The following is a 26465-nucleotide window of genomic DNA, read 5'->3' as shown; positions in this document are numbered from 1 at the left end:
TTAACATTGGAGTCTGTTTTTGAAGTTTTCTTGTAGACTAATTGCCACTTTTAGGTCTGTTATTGAGTGACCACGGAGATTGAAGTAGGGGTGGGGACAAAACAGGGAAACAAAGGATTCCCACTATATGTAAAACCTATTTAAGGCTGGGGAGTGAGTTAATCAAGGTTGCCGGTTCTTCACAGATTCCCCACCCAGGATGACTGCTGGAAACACCTAAGACTGATCTGGGGAAGAAGGACAGGGACCCAGGCTGAGAAAGAGGTCTGACCTGTGAAGAGAAATACCTGGAACTTTAAACTGCAAATAAAAGCAGTTTGTCTTCAAGAACCTCTGCAACCTGCCTAAAACAACATTTAGGGTGAGAATTTACTATTTGTCACCAGTTTCTTTAGTGCATTGAGCTCAGTTTGCGTGTTTGTTTATTTTGCTCAGTAATCTGCTTGTAGTAATAAACTTGTTTTTGTTTTCTATAAACCAGTTTGTGCAATTCATATGGGGTGGGGTGGGGGAAGCTGTGTATATCTGCCTCCATATTGAGGGAGGGGGCAATTTTCATGAGTTTACACTGTATAAATTTCTCTATAGTGCAAGATAATATAATTTGGGTTTACACTTCAGAGTGTGTGTGCACTTGAGTGCTGACCAATCCCCATGCTGAGTCTTCCCACACAGAGCTGATCTCAGTGTCTCTGTGACTGTTTGCAGCTGGTTGTGGCCCTACCTATGTGTGTGGTAGAGGAGGCTTGAGGGCTCGGCACAGCAGGACAGGGTGATGGAGCCCAGGCTGGTGGAACGGATGGGCTCAGTGGGACCCCAGTACATCAGGTGGCATCCCGGATGGGGGATGCAACCCATCACAGAGTATACACGGAGGAACTGAAAGCATGAACATCCACTAGCCAGCACACTTCATGACCAAAGTTTGAGACAAGCTCTGGGCCTCGGTCCAATGTGATACAGCCAGGAAGTTCCTCAATATGGATCACATAAACCACTAGAAGTCGAGCTGTTTCAGCAGAGGGCAGGCTGTTACAGGGGATGAAGTAGACCAAGTGACCAAAATGACACACAATAATCAAGACAACTGTGTGCTTATCAGAGTCAGGGAGTTCCGCTATGAAAGTCCAAGCTTACGATGGCTCAGGGTCTAGGTGGAGTCTCCAGGGGCACTAAAGGGCTTAGTACAGGTCACCTTAGTGTGCACACACAGGTCATAAGAGTCAATGCAGTCCTGGACTTCAGCTTACAAATGGGGCCACCAGAAGAAATGGGAAGCTGTGCAGAAAGTCTTAAGGCAGCCAAAGTGGCCTGCCAATGACATGTCAGAGCAGAGATGGAGCACTTCTAGCCAGGGGTGTCCCACTGGAACAAATATGCACCCATCCATGTATGTGATCCCATCCTGCATGGAACATTGCATTTTGGTTCTCAATTCTTCAGGCTGTTCTGTTACCTCCAGTGATAGTGGATCTCCCCGCGAAGCAGATCGGATTAGATCAAGCAAGTCTTGACATATTGTGGCACTAAGGAAGTTGTGAGGTTTTAGGAGACAAGATACTTCTTGGTTAGAGTATTCACCTCTGGTAGTATTTCCCCTTTCAGGATAAGGCGTTGGCTTTCCCATTCCTGGTTCCCAGGCGATAGGTGATGATGAAATCAAACCAAGAGAAGAATATTTAGTTACACAAGTGTTCAATGATTTTAAATAATGTATTTAGTGTATTTTTAAATTATTACAAATTAATTTTTGAATGTATTTCACTGGTTATTTTTTAGTTACACAAATATTCAAGGTTTTTATGGTCAGAAAAGACGTGCACTAGGCATTGGGCTCCTTCAAGTTAATTTTGCCACTCTTCGAAGGCCAATTTAATTGTGAGTAGTTCATTATATAAGATATCATAATTCTATTCAGCTGGGATGAGTTTTCAGGAGTAGTAGGCAAACGGGTGCAATGCTTGGTATGTACCATGCCTCTGGGACACTATGGCCCCAATGGCTATATTAGAGGACTCTGCTTCTAATACGAATGCCTGGGCCAGGTCCAGGTATGCTAGAATGGGAGCGGTGGTGAAAGCAGCCCTGAACTATTCAAATTTAACTGCCTTGAGAAGGAGGTTTGTCTTGGGGGTTATTTTCCCTAAGAAGCCTGGAATGAACCATTTGTGAAAATAGAGAAAGCCCAGGAAGCACTGTAACACCCGGTGGGATCTGGGCATGGCCTGTATATTCTGGGGCTCCATCTTGATGCCTTCTCAGAGGAAAGATAGAACCCAAGAATTCTGTGGAGTATTGGTCAAAGGTACATTGTTCTAATTTCACGAACAGGACATGCTTCTGTAATCTTTCCAGGATGGAACGAACGTGGTAACAATGCTGCTCAGGATCATCTGAAAATACAAGGATGTCATTGAAATAGATGCCTACCTACTGGCCCAAGATGTCTCTAAATAGGTTGTTCATGAAGTATTGTAAGGTTGCGGGAGCGTTGGTCAACCCAAATGGCATTACTAAATATTCAAGTGTCCATAACGGGATCTAAAGGCAGTCTTTCATTCGTCTCCCGCCCTGATGCAAACTAGTTTATATGTGCCGCAGAGGTCCAGTTTTGTGAAAATTCTCACACACTTGATACAATCTACACACTGCACACTCCGAAATTAAGGGCAGGGAATACAAGTTTCAGACTGTCACCTGGTTTAGGATCCAATAGTCTATGCAAAAATGTAACTTTGTCCTTTTTCTTAACACAAAGTACTAGCGCCCCTTCTGAGGAGGTAGAGCACCAGATGAAGCCCTTGGCAAGGTTTTCCTGGATGTACACATGAAATGCTTCCAATTCTGACTAGGATATCACATAGATCTGTTAATAAGGCACATTTGCCCCAGGCTGCTGGTCTATGAGGCAGTCATAGTCCCAGTGCAGAGGTAGCATGTCTGCATTCTTCTTTTCAAAAATGTCTGCATAATCCCAATATTTTTCAGGGATATGGGGACTGAGGCTTGGAAGTGACCACTTCAGGCTAGCCACCACAAACCTGAGTTCCTCCATAGGTGCTTCCAAATGGCTGCAGGAGCCCGGGACCAGAAAGTTGGGTTTAGGTGGATGCAGGCAGATCCTTTGGCAGTATTCAGAGAGGAGCTGATCCTCTTTTCACAGCAGGAGATGCAAAGCTTATGCTGCTTCAATGAGGTGATGTCATGTATTAGGGGGAAGTTTGGAAAATGGATCACATTGAACTGTAGCACTTCCCAATGGCCCTGAATTACAATCTGTAGCAGTACTGTTCCTGTTTCATTAGCCCTGAAGACAGGAGGGGCCCATCTATTGTTTCTATGAGAAATGATGAAGGCTTTAAACAGAGGGGGATTTGTAGTGTTTGATCAGCTATAGCATCTGTGAAGTTATCAGTAGCCTCAGAATTGATCAGAGTCCACTTGGAGGTAATCGGCTTGATCCCATCCGTGGCATGTAACTATTCATACTTGGAAGTGGGGGGAGGACCCCGCCCGCTCCCTGTCCTCTGACTTCTCCAACCCCTACGCACACCCCGACCCCTTGACAGCCGCCCCGGGACTCCCACGCCTATCCAACTGCCCCCTGCTCCCTGTCCCCTGACTGCCCCCGGGACCCCCTTCCCCTTCCCCAACCCCCCTGTTTCCCACCCCCTTACCATGCTGCTCAGAGCAGCAGGAGCTCATGCAGGAGCTCACAGCCCCGCCACCCGTGCTGCCTGACAGGATCAGTGCGCCAGAGCGCTGGTGATGTGGTGTGTTGAGGCTGCGTGGGAGCGGAGACAGTGGGGGAGGGGCCGCGGGCTAGCCTCCCAGGCCACTAGCTCAGGGGCCGGGCAGGACGGTCCCACGGGCCGGATGTAGCCACAGTTTGTCCACCTCTGATCTAGCCTGACCAATCTAAGGCAGGCCACAGGACTCCCCTGAATAAATTCCTGTTAGAGTGGAGCCTAACTTTAACAAAAACATCCAATCTTCATTTTAAAATTGTTAACAAAGGAGAATTAACCACAACCCTCGGTAGGTCATACCAATAGTTAATTATCCTCACTATTAAAAAAACAGTGCCTTATTTCTAGCCTGAATTTACTAACCTTCAATTTCTAGCCATTGGATCCTGTTATACCTTTGTCTGCAAATTTAAGAGCCCCTTGCCAAAGTTTTATTCTTCATGTAGGTTCTTGTAGACTGTGATCCAGTCACCCTCTAACATTCTCTTTGATAATCCTTCTTAAATATTGGGCACCAGAACTAGACACAATTTCTCAGGCAGTGGTAGAACAAGTGCCTACTACAGAAGTAATATAACTCTGCTCCTACTCAATATTCCCCTATTTATACATCCAAGGATTGCATTAATTCTTTTGGTCACAGCATCACACTGGGAGATCATGTTCCGCTGATTATCCACCATGAGCCCCAAGTCTTTCTCAGGGTCACTGCTTCCTAGGATAAAGTTCCCCCATCCTATATGCAGGGTCTACGTTCTTTGTTCCTAGATGTATAACTTCACATTTGGCCACATTAAAACACATATTATTTGCTTATGTCCATCTTACTAAGTGATCCAGATCATTCTGTATCAGAGACCTGTCCTACTCACCCAGTCTGTTGTCATCTGCTAACTTTATCAGTGATGACTTTATGTTTTCTTCCAGGTCAGTGATAAAAAAGGTTAAATAACATAAGGTCAAGAACTGATCCCTGTGGGGCCCCACTAGAAACACACCCACTCAATGATAAATCCCTGTTTACAGTTACATTTTGAGACGTGTGTTGACCTGTAACCCCAACCTGATCTGACTCTGCAAGATTAGATTATATCTCACGTATGAAGGCATATTAAAATGCTTGAAGATAGTAAAATAGACGCTTTTGGAGCTGTAATGCAAGAGATGTAAGTAGGTTTACATAAGAATCTGTGTAACAACTAAGGTGGGCTTAACAATAAGCTGAGGCCTGGTGGGCCTGTTAGTAGTTATGATAGCCTATGTAGGAAAGGCGTTAGTATGACTGCTTAACCTAATATTATAGGATTTAACAATAGTTTGCAATATGTATCTTGGGATACACAAAGACACCACAGAAACTGGAAATAATGGATTTCTAGGGGCTTTGTGGGGATTTGGAGAAACCACATTTATGTATTGAAACCATTGGAAAAAGAATGACACAAAAAGAGCTAATGCTAGTACGCGGAACCTAAATTATAGGCCCTTCAATGACAAATATGGGCAGCCGGCTGAGACCTCAATCAAAAATGGTCCCAGATGTGTGGGGGACATAAGGAAAGGGGTATAGAAGATGTTTGTAGATAAAGATATTACCTCACCTGCCTCATCCCTTTTATAAACAGATGGTCAGACCAACGCCTAGCTGAGACATCAGGATGGGGGAAACCAAATCATCACTCCCCATTTCTGGTGCTCTCCACATACTGTTCTCTTCATCTCTAACAGTTGCTATAAGATTGCAAATACGTGAGACTTGGCGATGTTTTGTTTTATATATATATATATATAGAGAGAGAGAGAGAGAGAACCGCTAGTCCAAAATAGGTCTAATGCTTAGACCTAGATATCAGTGATTGCAGCTCTGCACCATGTAACAAGACTCCTAATGGAATCAAAATTAGCTCTATTATTACACAGTGGAGAGAAGCAGGGTCAAGGTAGCACTTGGGGGCCCATACTGCCAGGTACATATACCTGTCCTCAACCTTTGTCAGTTCACTAGCCTTTGGAACCCATGTCCCTTGCCTAGCGAGTGCTACTTAATTGAGGACTCGTCCCACTGTCATAAAATGACAAGTACAGTTCTACTGTTCTTGATTCACATAACCAGGACAACAACACTTTATTACTCCTGCCCCAATAATAAAGAGACTGGGGATTCCATAGCAGCCAAAGTGACCATTTGGGCAAGCAGCCCCATCATGCTAGGCGGGGTGGGTGTTCCCATGCAAACGAGATCAGCCTGTGATGTCCTTTTCCACAGCTCACCACCAGATGTCACGGTACAGCTCCTTCTGACTCTGCATATATATGTGTGTGTGTGTGTGTGTGTGTGTGTGTTTATGTGTGTATGTGTGTTCGTATAATTATGCTTATGCTTGGATTTATTTGGATTTTAAATACATTTAAACAAAGTCTTCCTGTTCCTATTTATGTGATTCATCAGTCTCACTTGATAATAATCTTAGGTAGCTCCCTGAGTAAGGAACCTGTTATTAGTGACCTGTTCAATTTGCACCCTAAACTTATCAAAGACTACACCTGTCAGGTAGCCATTTTTTAATCCATAATCAAGTTGAACCTTATTTATCAACAACATTTGTAATCTCACCAAAAAGGGACATCAGGTTAATTTGACAGGATCCATTTTCCATAAACCCATGTTGTTTGGCATTAATTAAATTATACTCATTTAATTCTCTATTAATTGAGTCCCATATCAGAAGTTCTATTATTTTGCCTGGAACCAATGTCAGTCTCACAGATCTATAATTACCTTCAGGGGTTCTCAAACTGGGGAGGGCGTGACCCCTCAAGAGATCGCAAGGTTATTACATGGAGGGTTGCAAGCTGTTAGCCTCCACCCTCAAACCCCACTTCACCTCCAACATTTATAATAGTGTTGAATATAAAAAAAAATGTGTTTTTAATTGGTGAGGGTGATCACACTCAGAGACATGATGTGTGAAAGGGATCACCAATAGAAAAGTTTGAGAACCACTGACCTAATTCATGCTCTTTACCCTTTTTTAAATATTGGCACAACATTACCTTTCTTCTAGTCTTTTTGGAGTTCGAAGAGTTATTGAAAACCAATATTAATGATTCAAGGAGCTTCCCGGCCACTTCTTTTAAAACTCTTGGTTGCAAGTTATCCAGACCTGATGATTTTAACATGTCTAAAAGTAGCTGCTGTTTAACATTCTTCTGGGTTTCTGCTTCATCATCATCCTCAGGGCCGGCTCCAGAGTTTTTGCCGCCCCAAGTGGCAGGAAAAAAAAAGAAGCCGCGATCGCGATCAGCGGCAATTCGGCGGTAGCTCCACCGTGCTGCTTTCTTCTTCGGCAGCAGGTCCTTCCCTCTGAGAGGGACTGAGGGACCCACCACTGAATTGCTGCTGAAGAGCCCGACGTGCCGCCCCTTCCTCTTGCCCGCCTCAAACACCTGATTGCTGAGCTGGTGCCTAGAGCCGGCCCTGACCATCCTTATCCTCATGTGATACAACTACATCATCTGACTGTCCCAAATACAGAATACAAATATATAGTGAACACATCTGTTTTTCTGCATTGCTACTGACAATTCTACCATTTCCATATAGTAATGGACCAATACCGTTTTTAGGATTCTTTTGTTGCTAGTATGCATTACAATTCCTTCTAATTGTCCTTAATTCTGCTAGCTATAGATTTCTCTTTGTATGCCTTTGCTTCCCTTACCAATTTTCCACAATTCCTGACATCACGTAACCTGTCTATCCACTTGTTATATATATATATAAAATAACAAGTGGATAAATAGTTTACGTGACATAGAAAGATACTTTATTTTTTATAGCGGCCTTCACTTCCCCTCTAAGCCAGGTTGGTTTATTTTTAACTGCTGCAGCCTTCTTCTTTCTTCTTTAAACCCCATGCTAATAAAGCAGGAGATTGATTAATTATTAATTATTATTATTAATAAAATCATTATTACATTTATATTATTGAGGCACCCAAAGGCCCATTCAGGTCACATATATAGACACACTCCCAGCTCCAGAGACTTGACAGTCCAAAAGACTCAAGAACAGATGCAGGATTGGATATGGGAGAAATAACGTAGAAGCAAATTCACATGGTGATGACTGGTGAAATTTCTTGTTTTGTCGTTAGTGTTTGTTTAAGTAGGGGGAGGGCCAAGTGAGGGGGAATGGCAGGATTGGGGCGGGGAGGTTGGTAACAATAAGGAGAGGGAAGGAAGGGGAAGAGGCACAGCCCCACCTCCTCCCCTGCCAAGCTAGTCACTGTCAAGGGTTTTTCCGGAATCACAACAGAGGGAGGGATCTCAAGAAAGGATATGAAGGAGGATCAGGTGTTGGCTGCACAGATTTTTTCAGATAGTTTTCTCCATACAGAAAGGGCAGCATGGAAGAAAATGCAAAGGTAAAGAGTTAAAGATGTTTCCCTTAATCCAAGTATTTGTAACAGTTCTCTTGAGGAAGAACAGGAGGTAGGTCTGGTGTCAGCCAGTCATTATTCTGTGCTATATGCCCTGTGCCTTGTGCCTGTTCCTTTAATTGTCTCTGTCCCAAGAATCAAGGAAACTGGTTTTCAAGGAGCCCTCCCCCTACTGACAGCAGCATGGTGTGTGCAGGACATCCTGCTACTGCAAGAGAGGGTCATGGCCTACTCAGGAAGCCCTAAGATCTGCCACCACCACTAAGGATCATGGTCTAGGCAGGAAACCCCAAGGTCTATTAGTAGAACAACTGTCAATATTACAGGTGGTGCTCGGTAATTTCTCTTGTACAACAGGTGATCTGAGTGACACAACCTGGTTCTAGTGACTTGTCCTTGTCTACAATTGGGCATGTCCTATACTGGGAATTGGTCTTGTAATGATCACCTTTGGCAGAGGAGATTTCTTCCCTAGTTTATAAAATAACCAGCCTCTAATGTCTACCAACTGATGTCTAATACGATATAGAATCTATGAGGGTGAGAAACAGCGCAGATACCTACAGTTTGTACAGCAGTTTTTCTTCCTGCACCGGGGATTGGGGGTTACCTGATGATCTGAGGCTGTGGTAAACCTGACGTCAGGAGGGGGCTCATCACTCATATATGGTGATGTTTGTTGCTTTTGAGTTTTATTGGATGTTTTAGCTACATAAAGTCACAGATAAAACCACTGATAATAACTAAAAAGGCAGATGGGTTTGCTATTGGTTCCTTCCCACAGCTGATGCCAGCCTCTGAATCTATATATTTCCCTTCCACTGCTTTGTTGTCACTTGTCAGACACAGAGGAGCCCTGGCAGGTGCCTAGGTGCAGCCAGTGCAGTGTGAAGAGGGGAAGCAAGTCAGGCTGGCAATGAAGGGACATCTCTCCACTCTGGTGCTGTGGCTTCTTCTCCTCACAATTCAGGACATAGCAGGTAAGTCTTGTCTGTGTTTCACTAGGGGAGCCGGGTTAACTGGAACTAGGTTGGTAACTTTTGCAGTCAGCTTTTTACCATACATGTCTGGCTTGGAGGTTGTGACTTTTCCTTTCGGAATTGGACCTTACCACTGTTACTGAGGCTTTTGTTACCTTCAGATTGGACTATTGCAGTGACCTCTGTGTGCGGCTGCATCTTAAAACCTTTCAGAGAACGAAGCTGGTGCAAATGGCAGCGACTCACTGTGCAGGGCATCTCGCTGGGAGCATGTTACAGCCGTGCTGCAGGGTCTGCACTGGCTGCCCAGCTCTGGGTGAAGGTTAAGGGTTTGATGATTATTTATAAAGTCCTAAATGGCCTGGGACCGGCCTCTCTGATGGATCACCTCTCTCCCTTTGCCGTATGGCCAGAGCTGTGGTTAGCAGGGGTTCCCAAGCTGGTTCCCCCTTTTATAAAGAAGAGGGGTGGCTGTCAGGATGCTCTCTGTGAGGGCTCCAGGACTCTAGAACTTGCTCACCCTTTGGGCCAAAAGAACCCAAATTTGGTGAAATTTTGGGCACACTGCCAAATACACTTGTTTGAGGGGTGGGGGTTGAGAAGGATCCAGGCTGTGTGTCACATAATGAGAAAGGGGTGGGAAGGAGATTCTGTAGCTGTCTGGCTGGCTGAGTTCCTGTTGAAATGGTCACTTAATGCTGCAGGGAGTTGAGTGTGTATCAATGCATCTGGGTGCCTAGAGTCTTGGCTGGGCATCACTTTAGTGTTTTAAATCCCAATAAATACATTGATAATTTGGGATCCAACAGAAATGTCTGTTTGGTCCAGAATCCAACAGCTCCAAGGGCCAAGGCCTGGGTCCTCACTCCCCCATTCACTCACTGAAACCAGTGGAAGTTTTGCAAATGTGAAATGAGCAGGATTTTCCCAAATAAACCCGGAGCTGATTCCTGCCACAGATGGGGTGGGGGTGAGGCAGGGTGCAGTGTGCAATGCCCTGTGTGCATGAGGGTACTGGAAGCTCTGCCAGCAGGAAGATTTATCCTGCAGGAGCCCTTCCTGCCTCCCCAAGGGTTTCTGCTGGAGCAGAGAAGCTTTGAATCCTAGCTGGAGTCTAGAGAAGCCCGACCAGCATAAGCTGCATGGCAGAGGTGCTGTATCAGTGCCTCTCACGACCACACTGGTTTCATTCCCTCAAGGCCGCCCCTGCCCAGTTTCAGAGGGTGTTGCAGGCTCTTTGCCAAGCAGTGTCCCAGCTCCAGTTAGACTTAACACTAGTGGGGAGACCTAGTCCATGTGTTACAGCAGCAAGTGCTGGTGCAACACAGGGAATGAATCTGGCCCAAAGATTCCAAAACTGATTAAAAATAGGATTAAAATTGAATGTGGCTCCCAGATATGATTTAAATAATACAGTGATTGGAACCTGTTAGGCTTGTATTAATAGGATGACAAAGATCCAGGTGATTGGCGGGGGAGCGAACTCCTCAGCAGTACCTGGTTCGTGGGAACCCAATGTGCTGCTGCACCAGCCTGAGAAACTGAAGTTGAAGCTGATAATGAGAAATATCCGTCTAAATTATTGCATTAGAGAAAAGCCTGCCCTAATGTGTATTTCACAGGCAGCTCAGTAACTGTGCGGTGATTAGGGGCCTGAGACCCAGAAAATCCTGAGCAAACCAAACCATCTAGCAGGTTACTTGGAATCTATATTTCAAATTCCCAAGAAGTTCAGATATGATGTGCTGGAGTTAAGCTCATGATACAGCTGTACATGACCGGAAATCAGGGAATTCTGTGCTGACTCCTGGGCGATCAGACTGATATTGCAGGGGATGGACAATTGTTGCTGTGTGAGGGATAAATAACTGCATGATTGTGGGACAGTGTCATATAATGATGCCAAGCACATGTTCAGCTCAATGTATTTTTGTTGGATTTATGAGCAAATGTGCATCATCCCTTAGATATTTTTTATTTTCTATGGGAAATTTGAGTTTGCTTCACATGAGGCAAACACAGTGATGCAGGGGAGTATAGAGGATAGGGGATATCACCATGTGGCTATTTTTCCTTTTCCTCAGTGCCTCAATCCCCCTCCATTAGACCTGAACAGAGGCTAGGTCAGTCTTTGCCAGAAGATGTTGTGCAATGCACCCCATATTCATCACAGTGATATTATTATAATATGATCATGACATAATTATGATGGATTTTATCCAAGATAAGTCATGTGAGATATCATTGGAAAAGTTATGATTTGCTGAATATGATTATCCTATTCATATGCATGTATTCTTTTTTGTATCTGAAGTTATGAATACTGACTATGTATTGTGACAGGATCAGGCCAGATGGCTATAGGATCCTATTGGGATCCAGGAAGTGGGAAGGCGGAAGCCCACCCACTGCTAAAGGACCTCTCCCCAGCTTAGTGGGAGGATCCACAGGTCTGGGATTCCACATAATTGCAGGGGACAACTAAAGATATAATAGGAACAGGAGTGAGGTCACAGGGCTAAACAAAGGGAACCTGACAGGGACACCCAGCAGAGAACTCTGGACAGTGCCCACTGCTCCTCGAAGGTGTCAAGGGAGCCAGCGGATGCTGGCCAGAGGAACTCCGCCCAGATGCCTGAACAGACTGAGGAGCGAAAATAGGCCCCGCAGTCACAGGAAACCCCATCAGCCAACCTCCCTGCCCTGGTTTTGTAAATGGCCATTTTGGCCAGGGCTAGGAGGAGGTTGACAAGGAGGTCCCGTTACTTTGTGGGGCCACAGAGAGGGAGTGCATTGATGAGAAGGTGAGGGGGAAAGTGCAACCAAAAATGTAATAATAAATCTAGGAGGGGCTGCAGCCTGGCCCACTCCAAGTAAACGTGTGCCAGGGTCTTCCTCATGCCGCAGAAAGGGCAGGTGTCCAGGATGGGGGTGAACCGCGCCAAGTACACGCCCGTGCTCACGGCTCCATGAAGGAGCCACCAACTGATATCCCCGGTGGGCCAGCCTATATTCCACCCCGATCCCGAGGCCCTCCGGGGTTCCTCACCTTCCAGAGGTGGCAGGAGGTTCCTCCACTTTGCATTGGGGTGGGACGTGAGAGTGAGGATGTGAAGGGTGTGGAGCACAAGCATGTATAGATGTTTCCTCGGCACGGTCTGGAAACTAACCGGCTGAAAATCGTGCAGCCAGCTCACGGTGAAGGGGCGGGGGGGAGGGGGGCGGTCGGGTCCATGAGCAGAGGCCTGATGAAAAGGTCCGGAGGGCCTGGGGTAGAGGGTGGGCGGGGCATGCCCGCTCACAGGACCCGGTTCAGGTAGGTGCGAGCAACGGGAAGTAAAGTGGCCCTCACCTGCTGAAGTATGCACCAGGGAGTACAAGGTCTGGAGAGCCCCATGCACCGAGCAAGTGTCAGGGGATCCAGCCAGGCTCCCCAGTCGTAGTCCAGGAGGTCTCCAACTCTGGTAACTTCTGCCAGAACCAACTTGTGGCGCGCTGAGGGGGGCTCCGCCACCTGCACATGGAGCTGGGGGTTGTATAGCAGGGGCTCCGCGATGGCCACCACGGACCTGGTCACTGAGAACAGTTTCCAGGCCCTTCAAGCCCTGCCCTCCCTCCTCCAGGGGCAGGTGGAGGACCCCTGCAGAGACCCAGTGCATTCCTGGCCAAAAGAACTCCAGAATCGCCGTCCGGAGGTTGACCAGGAAGTCTGAGGCTGGGACCAGGGTGTTGAGCTGGTACCAGAGCATGGACAGGACTAGTTGATTGAGCACCAGTGCCCTCCCTCGAAGGGAGAGGCACCGGAGTAGTCCTGTCCATTTCTGAAGCCGATCTGTCACCCTGCCCTCTAAACCCTGCCAGTTCTCCAGCAGAGATGGATGCGTGGCAGAAAGGTAAACGCTGAGATAGAGTAGCGGACCCGCGCTCCACCAGATGGCCTGAAGCGCGGGTGGGAGGGAGCTCGCCCGCCACCTGTCCCCGACCACCAGGCCAAAGCTCTTGACCCAGTTGACCCGGGCGGAGGAGGCTGCCAAGTAGATGGCCTGGCAAGCCACCACCTGTGCCAAGTCACCCGGGTCCTGGACCATGAGGAGCACGTCGTTGACATATGCCAACAGGACCAGCCGTAGCTCCGGCTCTCGCAGCACCAACCCCGTCAGCCTCCAACGGAGGAGACAGAGGAAGGACTCGATCGCCAGAGCGTACAGCTGGCCCGAGAGGGGACATCCCTGCCGCACTCCCCACCCAAAGCTGACCGGTTCCGTCAAGGTCCAGTTCAGCCTGACCAGACACTCTGCGGAAGCATACAGCACCTGGAGAAAGCCCACAAACCGGGGTCCGAAGCCTAATGCTCGCAGAGTGCCCAGGAGATACCCGTGGTATCCCTGTCGAATGCCTTCTCCTGATCCAGGGACAGGAGGGCGAACGACAGACCATCCCTAAACCCAAGCTCCAAGAGATCCCGGACCAGATACAGGTTATCAAAGATGGTACGGCCCGGATCAGTGTAGGTCTGGTCTGGGTGGACCACCTCCACCAGCATGGACCCCAGCCGTAGCAAGATGGCCTTCGCTATGACTTTGTAGTCCATGCTGAGGAGCAAGACGGGATGCCAATTCCGTAAGTCATGGAGGTCCCCCTTCTTTGGCAATAAGGTCATTATTCCAAGTTGGGGCACAGAAGTGGTGCAAGCATATGATAGGTGTAGTATGTAAATGTAATTGTTATCCTGAAAGGTGGTAATGGCTGCCATCATGGGGTCTTGGGTCGAAAGTGAATCACAGAGCTCATGAAAGCCAATGCCTGGGCCAAGCACACTCTATTAGGCTCAATAGACAGAACCATCAAAATCCTTTATGTAGTAAAAACATCTGCAGACAGTGGGGGCTACCACACAGGGCACTGGCCACATGATCAGGGCAGAGCTAGCTAGGGATTTCCCTTGTTACCAGTGCAGGGACCAGGATATTGATGTTGGACTACGTCTCTTGGAGGGAGAAGTCAGTGGAAGGAGTTGTGACTGGAATCCTAGAAGGGAGCAAAGAACCAAAGCCGGTTGAAGCTCGCTGGAGGGGCAGACTGGGGATTTCTGAGCTTTGAAACTGTCGGCTGTTGTTAGGTTCAGCTGTATACAGGGAAACAGAACTTTGTGTGCACTTAGCCTTGGGTCCTATCACGAGGGAATGTCACCGAGTTAACCCGATTGAAAAAAGCCTCTTTTTGTCTAGTGCAGACCAGGCCCGAGGGGTTTCCTTTGGGACTGGAATGAACAGAGAGGCATCTAAATAACCTTCCCTATGGATTGCAGCAAAGTGACCATTTTGTATTTGCTTGGCATTGAAGGAGCAGGATGGTCTGACCATGTACTGGTGTGAATTGCACTGTTCTCTGAGCTCCATGGAGGCTCCATAAACATGGAGTTCCCAGATCAGCCACCCACTGCTGCAACCAGCCTGTTCCAGGGGTCACAGTGGAACTCAGCATGTAGCCATAGCTCCTAGGCGTAGTAATAATGCCTGTACTTGCTCCCAGTCTCAGGGACAGTCCTGGGTTCTCAAACCCTGTCCTGGGGGCCAGTTCTCCCAGGCAATATCCGAGGACTGTGTGGCAGGCAGTGGCCCCATCCTCAAAGTCCCTGTGAACTGCCTCTCTCCCAGCAGCCAGCTTTTCCTCTCCACAACCCCCAGAGATGCAAACAGCTGTAGAGACAACTGGGGGCCGGGGGTGGAACTCAGAGCTACTGGGAAAAAAGCAGCTTACAGGGAGTGGGGGCAGAGTCTGCTCCTCACCTGGGGAAGGAGCAGCCTGTACACGCAGGGCAGAGAGGCCAGGTAGAAAGGGGAGAAGAGGAGGGGGAAGAGCCCAGGGGAGGAGGGTGGGAAGAGACCAGTGGAAGAGGGAAATGTGTGGGGCAGGTGGGGAGAGGAAGCTCCGATAGGGCACACAAGGCTGTAATGCCAAGCGCCACAGAAGAAAAATTGTGAAGTTAAAAAAAAATCCATTTTTTCCCATCTGTCTTTGGACTGTAGAACCCCCCTCAACCCCTCTGCCAGGGTGGGGGTGAGAATCGCAGGCTGAAAAGTCACCATTTAATGCACCCAAACTGCATGACTCCCCCTGGCTGCTCAGCTGGAGACTGCGCTTACCCTCCCCTCAACCCTGAGACGGGAACTGCCGCCCATTGCCCAGCGCTGCCTTCGCTCTCCCCTCCTGGTTCAGTTCCTCTGACAGACGAAGGGCTGGCTGGGAAAGAGCTTGACAGCCACTGAGCTAATTAACGCAGCGTGGTTCACACTCACACTCAGACTTCTGTTACTGGTCAGGGGTGAGTTACAGACAGATACTGGAGACCTTCACACTGACATCAACCATTCACATCAGCTATAATGTCACCATAACATGACGGGATTTGTTTAGCCTTTTGCAAACAGCAACACTTCCCTGGCTTCCCCCACCCCATCCCCTCAACTTCTCTGTCGGAGGCTGTGAAGCACTCTCCCCACAATCTAAAGGCCCCTCCTCTTCCCTTGCCTCCCTCCAGCCTCCTGTGCCAGACCCCCTCCTCCTCTCTCCACCCTCCCTACTGCCTCCTACTCCAGTCCCACTGCTCCCTCATGCCCCTCTGCTCCAAACCCCCACCTCCCTGCCCCTTCACTCCCCCACCTCCCTCTTTCTGCCTCCTTTTCCAGACCCCTCCGCATCCCCCAGCTCTCCCTCCTCCACACTCTAGACCCCCTCCTCTCCCTACCTCCTGACCCAACTTTCCAACCCCCTCCCTTCCCATGGTCCCCTACTCCAGACCCTCCACCCTACACTTTCTACTCCTCCTTTCTGCTGACACAGCACCTGCACCCCATTCCCTAACAACCCCTGAATCTGCCTCCTGCCCCCAAGTGCCCTGCTCCCCTCACTCTTCCCATCCTCTTTGCACAGGGTGTCTGCTGCCCATCACAGTCCCTGGGTCCTGTCCAGTCGTCTCAGCCATTCAGGGGAAGTCACATTCCCTGTGGGCTTCAGTCTCATTGAAAACAGTGGGAGGTGGCAGCCAACTTTACTCAGGGCAGCCTCACTCCCACATGTCGACAGACTGTAGGGAGATGGCTGCGTCTCTCTGGCTTCAGCCCCAGTGACAGTGACAGGAGATGGCACCATTTGAAATAAGGGAAACTCCGTGAGTTGGCGCCTTTTATCGTGTTCTCGCAAGACAGGTAAAAACACCCCAAATCGCCAGAGTGGGGATAATACGGTGAAAGCTGCAGCACTGACAGCCCTGAGTGTGAGGCCCTGAGACGGGATCAGTTGGCGCCATCAGGCAGCTCTGGGCATGTCCCATTCTCATGGCTCTGGGCGTGGAACCCTGCTGCCGGGTGCGGACTCTGCTGTGATAATGCTGGGGAGGGGACTCCCTGCTCGCTCTGACCCTGCTCTGTGTCTCTCTTTGAAGGTATCAACGAGCTGAGGCTGGCGGATGGAAGCAGCCCCTGTGCCGGGAGAGTGGAGGTTAAACACCAGGATCAGTGGGGGACAGTGTGTGATTTTATCTGGGACATGGAAGATGCTGAGGTGGTTTGTAAGCAGCTGGGATGTGGATCTGCTGTCAGTGCCCTTGGCCGGGCTCATTTTGGAGCAGGATCTGGACCGACTTGGCTGTATCAAATTGATTGTGATGGTGACGAGTCAGCTCTCTGGGACTGCAGTCATAGAGGATGGGGTGCATTCCAGTGCCCTCATTCTTTTGATACTGGAGTGATCTGCTCAGGTAAGAACTCAGCCAACCTGCCCTGTAGGAAACTCCCTGTGAGGGAGAAGGGACTGAACCCAAAGTGTGTGACATTCCTGGTGCCTCAGAACTGGACTGTGCCCTGCACTGGGGTCAGGGTGGAACTGACCAGTCTCTCCCTGAGCTCCTGTGGGCAGACTGGGGATGAGCAGCTGTGCCATCCTCTGGGCCACTAGCAGGGGCAGCTGGGGCAGTTGTTGTGGGGTGTGGTGGCCCCATTAGCAGGTCTGTGCTGATAGGTGCCTGTGTGCAGCAGCCCAGTGTCTCCCCGGGGCAGCAGCAGCAGTTGTGACCCTGCCTGTGGCTGAGGGAGCTGGGATAGGAGCTGTGGGGTGGGGGCGAGTGCCGCAGACTCTCAGCTGATCCTGGTGTAACTGACTGAGCTGCACCATCCTTATTTCCACTGTTTCTATACCAGAAATACACAAGTGTAGAGAGGAGCTCCTTTGCATAATGGGAGGAGCCAACAGTGGGAGCCTTGCAGCCACATCCCCATTTCCTGCTGGGCCTGTTCTTGTCTCTTCAGGTGTGTGTGTGTGATTTCTGCCATGGTTTCCCAGCCCTGCTCAGGCAAATAGTGCGGCCTGCGCCCCTCCCTGCGTGGCAGCTGCTGGAACCTGTGAGCTGCAAGCTGTGCCCCACGGGGAGAGGCAGGAGGAAGACGGGAGCTGCAGGGATGGGGCTGCTGCTTTCCGGGAGGGGAGACTGAGGGTAACAGGGTGAGTGGGGGGGGGGGGCTGCCTGGAGGATGGGGCATGACTCGAGTGCTAGAGGCAGCCAAAAATGTAAATTGTGCCTCCCCCACCCCCACTATCAGCAGCTATGGGTTGTCTCTGCCTGGGATTGTAAACCGTGAACTTCTGGGCTGTTCCCTGCTGCTTGGGGATTTGGGGAGTATCCAGAGGGTTCAAAGGAACTCGACCGGCTGCCTGGGAACTAGGCACAAGCAGTTCCCAAGGCAAATGCTGAATAAATGCAAAGTAGAAACCAACCTGTCTCAGAAACCCTCACTCCAGCCATCCCACTCCAGTGTACCCAGGGGTGAAAGTAACTTAAAGGACTTACCGGTACTCCAGAGTCCTTGGGGAGTGGGGGGGACTCAACCGGAATAGGTGAGGCCTTTAAATCACCATCCAAGAGGGCTCCCAGCTGCCGCCGCTAGCCCAGGGCCCCGGGCTCTGGCAGAGCTTTAAAGGGCCGGGGCTCCACTGCAGTATCACCGCTGGAGCCCCGCTGCTGCTACCCCATGGCTCCAGCAGCAATTTAAAGGGCCCAGGGCTCAGCCACCACTACCGCCCAGGCCCTTTAACTTGCTGCTGGAGTCCCGCTGCCGCTACCCCAGGGCTCTGGCAGCAGGGCTCTGGGGACGATTTAAAGGGCCTGGAGCGGTAGCTGCGGCTGGAGCTCCGGGCCCTTTAAATCGCCACCTGAGCCCTGCCGCCACTACCCCAGGGCTCCGGCAGCAGGGCTCTGACGGCAATTTAAAGGCCGTCTTAAAGGCTCCCAGGCCCTTTAAATTGCCGCCAGGGGAAGCCAATCCACCCCAATACAGCATACCGGCTCTTGCTTCTTTCCTGTGCTTCTTTATCAGATTTGGGCTGATGGGCTACTTGGCTCTTTATCCACCCAGCCTGCTAGCCTTCTTAGCTAATTACCTCAGTCAGCTTTCTTTGGGGGACTAATTGATGTCTAAGAGATCAGTGTCACACTGTCTGGATGGGCTCATGATTGTGAGTGTCTACCTCAGGGCAGACTGTCAGAAAACAGGGTAGACACTGCAAACTGGTGGTGTGGTCTATAATTAGATTTCACCAGGCCAGTAACAAATGTGAACTCCTGGATTCTTAGGAGCCGACTCTGTGGAAAAAATTAGGACCCACCAACAGCCAAGCTCCCTCCTTCCCCCAAGCGTGCCCCATTCCTGCTCCTCCCCCTCCCCCCTCAGCGCCTCCTGCCTGCCAGCTCAACCTCCCCCTCCCTCCCAGTGCCTCCCAGCCACCACGATCAGCTGTTCTGCAGCATGCTGGAGGTGTTGGGAGGGAGGAGGAGAAGCAGGGATGGGGCGCACTCGGAGGAGGGGTAGAAAGAGGCGGTGTGGAGGGGGCATTTGGGACCGGGTAGAGGGGGGGTTGGACTGGTGGCGGAGCAGGAGTTGAGCACCCCCCGGGACAATTGGAAGCCAGCACCTGTGCCTGGATTACTATAAGAGTCTTGCCATGGAGTCACAGACAGTGCCCTTAGACTCTGCAGTCTATTTTGCCCGCCAGAAAAGCTGGCCTATGCAATAAAATGATTACTTAACACCAAAAATCACACCACATTCAGTTTGCTCCCAGTGCCAAGAGACCAGTCACTTTACCCTAAATCAGTTGGTACCCTAGATCTTACACCAAAGACAACTCTGGTAGCCAATTTGATAGTAAACTAACTAAAGATTTGTTAGCTAAGAAAAGGAAATGAGAATTATTGAGAGGTTAGAGCAGGTAAAATATACGTACAGGTGAGTCACAGTCTATAATTGAAAATGGTAGCAGAGATGTAGTCATCTGCCAGTTTCCCAAAGATCTCTCAAGGCTATCCAGAATAACTCTGGGGATCTCCATCTTTTCGTTCACTTATTCCACCCTGTTAGAATCCAGACAGTCCAGAGATCAAGGCTCTTTCCTTGAATCCAGATCTACAGCTTCTTCTCACAGAAAACAAGCCAACAGGGTCACTATCCATGTGGACTCTTCCTCTGATGACCAAGAGTGAGGAATGCATTTAGAGTGGTTGCCTTCAGTCATCACACACAATGACCACTTGCTTTGAAATTAGCACTTTTCTGTGAAAAATTCTTCATTTGCATTCCACAAGGCTTCTTTCTCCTTTGATGGGTTATTTAGTTACAGGGCTATACACAGTGTAAATGTTTGTTGTTGCATTATAACAGGATACAGATAAGTGAGAATAATGCTAATAACATCCTGTTAGTTTTCTTGAAGATTAAACACTCTTATACATTTACACATTTAATAATCACTTTGATCAATACTAATACACATGCGAATTGGCCTGGCTATCCATTTGTAAGCATTCAACAAGACCTGGGGCTTGGCATGAGCTGGCACCTGGTTTGCCAGCATTACAATCCGAGTGCAGGGTTATCTGTCACTCCTGGCACTCTGTCCCAGGGAGACTGTCTTCCCCTATTGGGCCCAGGCAGTGCAGAAAGGAAACCACCTGAATTGAATGTTGAAGAGACCAGAATCAGACCAGGATAAGAGGAGGAGAGTAGATTGGGACAAGGAGCCTGTGGGGTGGCCGGGGGACAGACAGACATTCTGTGACTGAATACTGGTGGGAAGCGAGAAACTGGGACTGGGAGTGAAAGGGAGAGATGGGAACTGGCTGGGCAAGGAGACTGGTATAGGGAGGAGGAAGAGGGAAGAGACTACAGTATTACTGCCTAGGTAGGGTGAACAGAGCAAGAGTGGGGGTTAGAAACTGTGACTTGCTGAGCAAGGAGATTGGGAGGTGCAGGAGACTGGGACTGACTGGACAAGGAGTCTGGGACTGGGAACCAGTGGTGTGGAACTGGGGGTGGGTGAGGAGAGACAGACCAGATAAGGAGCCAGAGTGTGGGGAGAGTCTAAGGCTAGGTCTATACTACCCGCCTGAATCGGCGGGTAGAAATCGACCTCTCGGGGATCGATTTATCGCATCCCAACGGGACGCGACAATCGATTCCCGAATCGGCACTCTAACTCCACCAGCGGAGGTGGTAGTAAGCGCCGCCGACAAAAAGCCCCAGAAGTCGATTTTGCCGCCGTCCTCACAACGGAGTAAGTCGGCTGCAATACGTCGAATTCAGCTACGCTATTCACGTAGCTGAATTTGCATATCTTAAATCGACTCCCCCCGGTAGTGTAGATGTACCCTAAAACTAAATGGGCAAAGAGACTGGAATAAGCAGTCAGGGTGGGGTGGGGGAGACTGAGAGCTGATCTACATGAACATTTAGTTTGTGGCAAGCTGGGGTGTAAATCTACCCTGCACTGTCTTGCCAGAGTCCACGTGGACTGTGCTGCCGTGCACTAACTGTTCCCTAGTGTGCTTTGATCTACTCCCATTTCACAGCACTAGGGAAAGGTTAGTGCACAACAGCAGGGTCCACACAGACACTCAGTGTGCTGCAGACTAGTGCGGGGTAAATTTACATCCCAGTTTGCCACAAACTAAGTGTTCGTGTAGAGAAGCCTTGATATTGGATAAGGCATCCAGGGAGGGAAACTGGGGCTCCGAGCAGACATGACGACCCAAGGAAAGGGTAAGAGTTAGAAATAGATCAGATGAGGACCCCAGAGGAGAGGGACAGCACAGAGAACGGGGGGAAACTGGGACTTCGCTGGGGAAGCCAGAAGTGAAGTCCAGGACTGGCTTGGCAAGGAGACTGGGACTGGAGATGAGAAGCTTGAGGAGTGGAGACTGGAACTAGGTAGACAAGGAGAATGGGACTGGGACACAGAGCAAGGGATGGGGAAGAGACAGGACTGGGACAGGGACAGCTTGGAGGGGATGGGGCAGAAGGGGCTAGGGGTTGGGGGAACAGGGGAAGAAGAGTCTGTCAACACTAGAGCACAAACCTAGAACCTAGAATGGAATCCCTGAATGTTACCATTCCCCTGCTCTCAGCAAATATTTGTCAAACCCTCCAACAAAATCTTCTGATCCCCCTCTAGTGCTGGTCCACAAAGAGGATGACAACCTACTACTGCTGTCAGTTACTCTATTATCGCAAGTGGCAGAGGTTTCAAACCCTGCTGATGACCAGTGTGGGTATCAATATGATTCACATCTTGGAACTTCAGTTTTTTCAGTGTTTTTTTTTAAAAACCTAGGCAATTATGCACAAAACATTACTTTTAAGGAACATAAAATTGAGCAATAAAAAACAAGAAAAGGGCAGAATTAAAGTTGTCTTTGCAAATTTATTTTGCCCATTTGTACATATGCATTAAGATATAGTCTTTCATTACATGATGACATGCTATTTTCTCCACAGGACCCCCTGCCTCATTCAGTGCACAGGACAGACACTGCCCTGAATCAGGGCTGTGGAGTGAAGGAGGTGGTTGTCTGTAGGTCCCCTGCCTCATTTGTTGCAGAAACTGTAAAGTGTGCAGTGTGTGAGGCAGGGGTTTGCAGAAAGAGAAATATAGCAGTGCAGACTCACCTCTGCAGTGCCTCCTGCTGGTCTCTCAGGGAATTAGCTCAATTTCCAGCCAGAGCACCCTCTGCAGGCTGGTGTCCCACTGCCAACTGGCCCCCGTGTCCCTCCCTGGACTCTGGTGCCCTGTTAGCTGGGGTGCTGCCCCCTGGCAGTAACCCCTTTCTCTCAGGGTATCCCCTTCCCAGGGAACCCCCACCCACTATCCCCACCTCGCCTCAGTATAAGGCTACTGCCAGTCATCCTCTAGCCTCACGCCCTGGGGCAGACTGCAGTATCAGCCTACTCATCACTGGCAAGGTTGGGTTTGGACCTGCTGCCTTGACCTACTCCTGGGCTGCCCTCTGCAACCCCCAGTACCTGTTGGCCTTATGCTAGGCCGCAGCCTGGGGCTTTCCAGGCTCCCCAGCTCCTCTGCCTTTCCCAGCCCTGCTCCACTCAGGTACCCTGTCTCTAGCTCCCTGCAGCCAGGCCCTTCTCCTTCTACAGGCAGAGGGAGACTGCTGAGCTCCTGGCTCCCAGCGTCTTTATACAGCCCAGCTGCGGCCACTTCCCCAATCAGCCCAGCTTTTAGAGCTGCAGCCCTCTCCAGGGCTGCTTTCAGACCTTTCCAGGCAGGAGCGGGTGTCCATCCCGTTACAAGAAAGGAGGGTCTCTTGTTAAAGCAGGTGAATACTGCCCTTGGGAATTAGATTCTATCTCTGCCTCAGTGTTCCTATGTGATGCTTGGCAAGTCACTGAAACCAAAAGTTTCACAGGTGGTCATTAGTTGTGTGTTCCTCATTTTATGGGTGGCCCCCTTGTAACCGTGGGGGTCTGATTTACAGAAGTGCTGAGCACTCGCTGCTGTAAACTGAAGTCAGTGGGAGCTGTGCTGTGTAAGGCTAAGTACTTTGAAAAACCAGGGCCTGGATGTTTCAAGTTGGGCACCAAAACTTAGGGACACTTTTGATAATTTTGGTCATAGTGTCTCTGGACTTCCATTCCCCACATGTAAAATGGAGATAACACTTCCCTACCTCCCAGGGGTGTTGTGAAGAGAAATTAATTAGTCTTTGTAAAGCACTCGTTTAATATAGAAATTAGCACTACAGACAATCTCATGCAGAAATTAATAATTCAGTTTTCAGATTAGGGTTTGGATGACGTGCAGGACATCATGGCCACACATTAAAGAGTGAATATAAAAAGAACTATTGACCATCTACCCATCTGTGAGCACCGTGTGTCCTCTGCACTGAATGAGGGAGGGGTCAAGTGGAAAAAATAGCATCTGATCATGTAATTAAAGATTGTATCATAATGCATAGTCACAAAAGGGACTAATGAAGGTTTCACAGGTAAGTACAAGTCTGGCATTCAGAATGTTTGAGTGCTTCACTTTGCAAATTTTACTTTCTTTTTGATTCATTTCATTATAGGTTATAGGGCCAGAAAGGAGCTTTAGATATTCTAGTCTAACCTCCTAAGTAACACAAGCTATAGCATTTAATGCAGTTACTCCTGTACTGAATCTAATAACTTGTGTGACTAAAGCACATCTTCGAGAAGGCATGCAATTTTGTTCTGAATACTTCAGGAGGTGGAGAATCTTCTGCTTCCTTTGGTAGTTTGTTTCAATATTTCATCACCATCATTCTGAAAAATGTATGCCTTACCTCTAATTTATCTGGCTTTAACTTCCATTCATTGGTTGGTGTTATGCCTTTCTCCACTAGACTGAGAAGGCCTTTAGTATGTAGTGTTTTGTCCCTGCGAAGGTACTTATACACTGCAATCAAGTCACTTCTAGGTCATTGTGATGTTCTCCTGGTGTTATCTGGACTGGTGATCTGCTAGGTCACCCCAATCCTTGACTCTGGGAGCCAGCCTTACCCTGCTCTGCTATGAGAACCCCCACTCCTAGGCTGTTCTCGCACAGCCTCTGGCATGTAAGCTGCTCCTTGGATTGTGCAACCGAATGACACTAGCCATTACCCCCGGTCCCAGACACAACCCTAGGAACCTCCGTCTTGCAGTGTCCAATTATGCCCACTGGATGCTGCAAGCTTATATGAGTTCGTCAATTTAACAAAGAAATTGGTATGTACCAGGCTTGTTATCCCAAGGGGAGTCCCTGACATGCTCCAAACCAAACACACTGCTTCAGGTAGAATAAACAAACAGAAGTATTAACTATAACGATAGATTTTAAGTGATTATAAGTCAAAACATAACAAGTCAGATTTGGGCAAATGAAATAAAAGCAAAACGCATTCTACGCTGATCTTAACACTTTCAGTGTCCTTACAAACTTAGATGCTTCTCACCACAGGCTGGCTGGTTACTCTTCAGCCAGGCTCTCCCCTTTGATCAGCGCTTCAGTCGCTTGGTGTGGTGTCTGTAGATGTAGGTGGAAGAGAGAGGAAGAGCATGGCAAACATCTCTTCCTTTTATCATGTCCTTTCCTCCCTCTTGGCTTTGCCTCCCCCTCCTTCAGAGTCAGGTGAGCATTACGGAGTCTCTCCAAGCAAGGTTGAGCAATTCCCCTGGTGTGGCATGATGCTGGTGAGTCATTGCATTGTAGCTCCTTTGCTGGACAATGGCTGTTGATGGGTTGTTTGCCACCGCACCGAGCGTTGGTTACTTTCCTTGCTGTTGCCTCTGGGGAGCTAATATCTGGCTGATTCCCCCAACTTACAGCATGTTTTAGTGACAACCATACTACACAATTCTCATAACTTCATATGCATTAATGATATACATATATGGATAGAGAAATGACTTTTGGCAGATCATAACCTTTCCCATGATACCTTACAAGGCATGCTTTATACGTAAGATCACGATTATATGAAAGTGAGGAATATGGGGGTTACAGCACATTACCCCAAGGTATAGAATGTCACAGTCATCTTTTTGATAAAATAAACAGATTGACCTCCATAAATCTCTCACTGCAAGGCACATTTTCAAGCCCCCGAATCATTATTGTGGTTTTTCTCTGCACCCTTTCTAATTTTTTAACATCCTTCTTAAAATATGGACACTAAAACTGGATGCAATATTGGTCTCACCAATGGTGTATACAAGGTAAAATCACCTTCCTACTAGAGCTGGTAGGAAATTATCTTGCAAACCAGAATTTCATTGGAAAATACAAGTTTGTTGAACTCAACATTTATCATGGAACTGAGTTCAGTAAACTTTCTCAAAACCACAAGGGGGGTCTGGTGGAAACCAACATGGATCCCTGCTAGCTTCCCTGGTCAGTTCCTGTTAACCCTGTCACGTAGATTGTTCTAGAATTGGAAACTCTGCTCTTTCTAGGGTCTGTACCTCCAGGGCAGCCCTGCCAATGCTTTCAGGCTCTCTGCCATGGGAAAGGAGACTGAAAGCCCTGGGAATCCCAGCTCTAACCAAGGATCAGATCCAGGGTCTGCATAGCAGGGCCTGGAAGTCCTGGATGGGTTCTGGTGTCCCAGGGTCTGCGGTTCCGGGGCAGCCCTGCCTTGCAGAATGGGCTGGATTGGGCTATTTGCCTGCTTAGGCTGCCAGCTGGCCAAGGGGTCTGGAAGCCAGGGGGACCCCAGTCCAGGGCAGGCCACATGATGAACCTGCCCCAGAGCCCCAGCAGTGGCTGTGAGAAATTAACATGCTTGTCCTGGTGCTAACAGTGGTGAAACTGACAAGGATGTCAGTGTCACTCCGCATCTGTTGGGGTTCCTGGGCGCAAATTTCAGGTTGGATACACCATGGGCTGGAGTTTCCAAAACAAAATTTTAGGGTCATTTCCAGTTTACAGGACATTTTAAAATAGTGAAATTTCCTGTACACTAGAAATCCTGTATTTCAGCCAGCAGTACTCATTGCTCCCGTTTATACATCCAAGGATCATCTTAGTCCTTTTAACCACAGCATCACACATTGGGGGCTCAAGTTCAGTTCTTTGTCTAGTATGTCCTCTGCAAAGAGCATGGGCTACATCTGTATTTCTGTGAATATTATGTGTACCTCAGTTCCTTTTATTGCTATTTTCACATTTCCTACCAGGGTTCAAAGGGTATCTCCCGTCTGAGCTCCCCATATGTCCCAGGAAGGCAGATAATGGCTCTAGGGAACCCAGTCACTGGTAATTAACTGACAATACAGGTGTCAAGGCCTTTGAACTTCTTCCTCTGACCAAGCTGAGCATAACCACACCTTGTTGGGGAGGAGCCCCCAAGGTAGAAATCTTAAACAGAGAGCTTGGGAATTGTTAAAAGGAGAGCCCTGATAAACAGAGGGGATGATGCAGGATCTGTAGGGAAGGAGATTGAAACTCGG

The sequence above is a fragment of the Trachemys scripta genome, chromosome 1 (assembly GCF_013100865.1).
Source record: "Trachemys scripta elegans isolate TJP31775 chromosome 1, CAS_Tse_1.0, whole genome shotgun sequence".
Lineage (NCBI taxonomy): Eukaryota > Metazoa > Chordata > Testudines > Emydidae > Trachemys > Trachemys scripta.
This window is presented reverse-complemented; position numbering follows the sequence as displayed.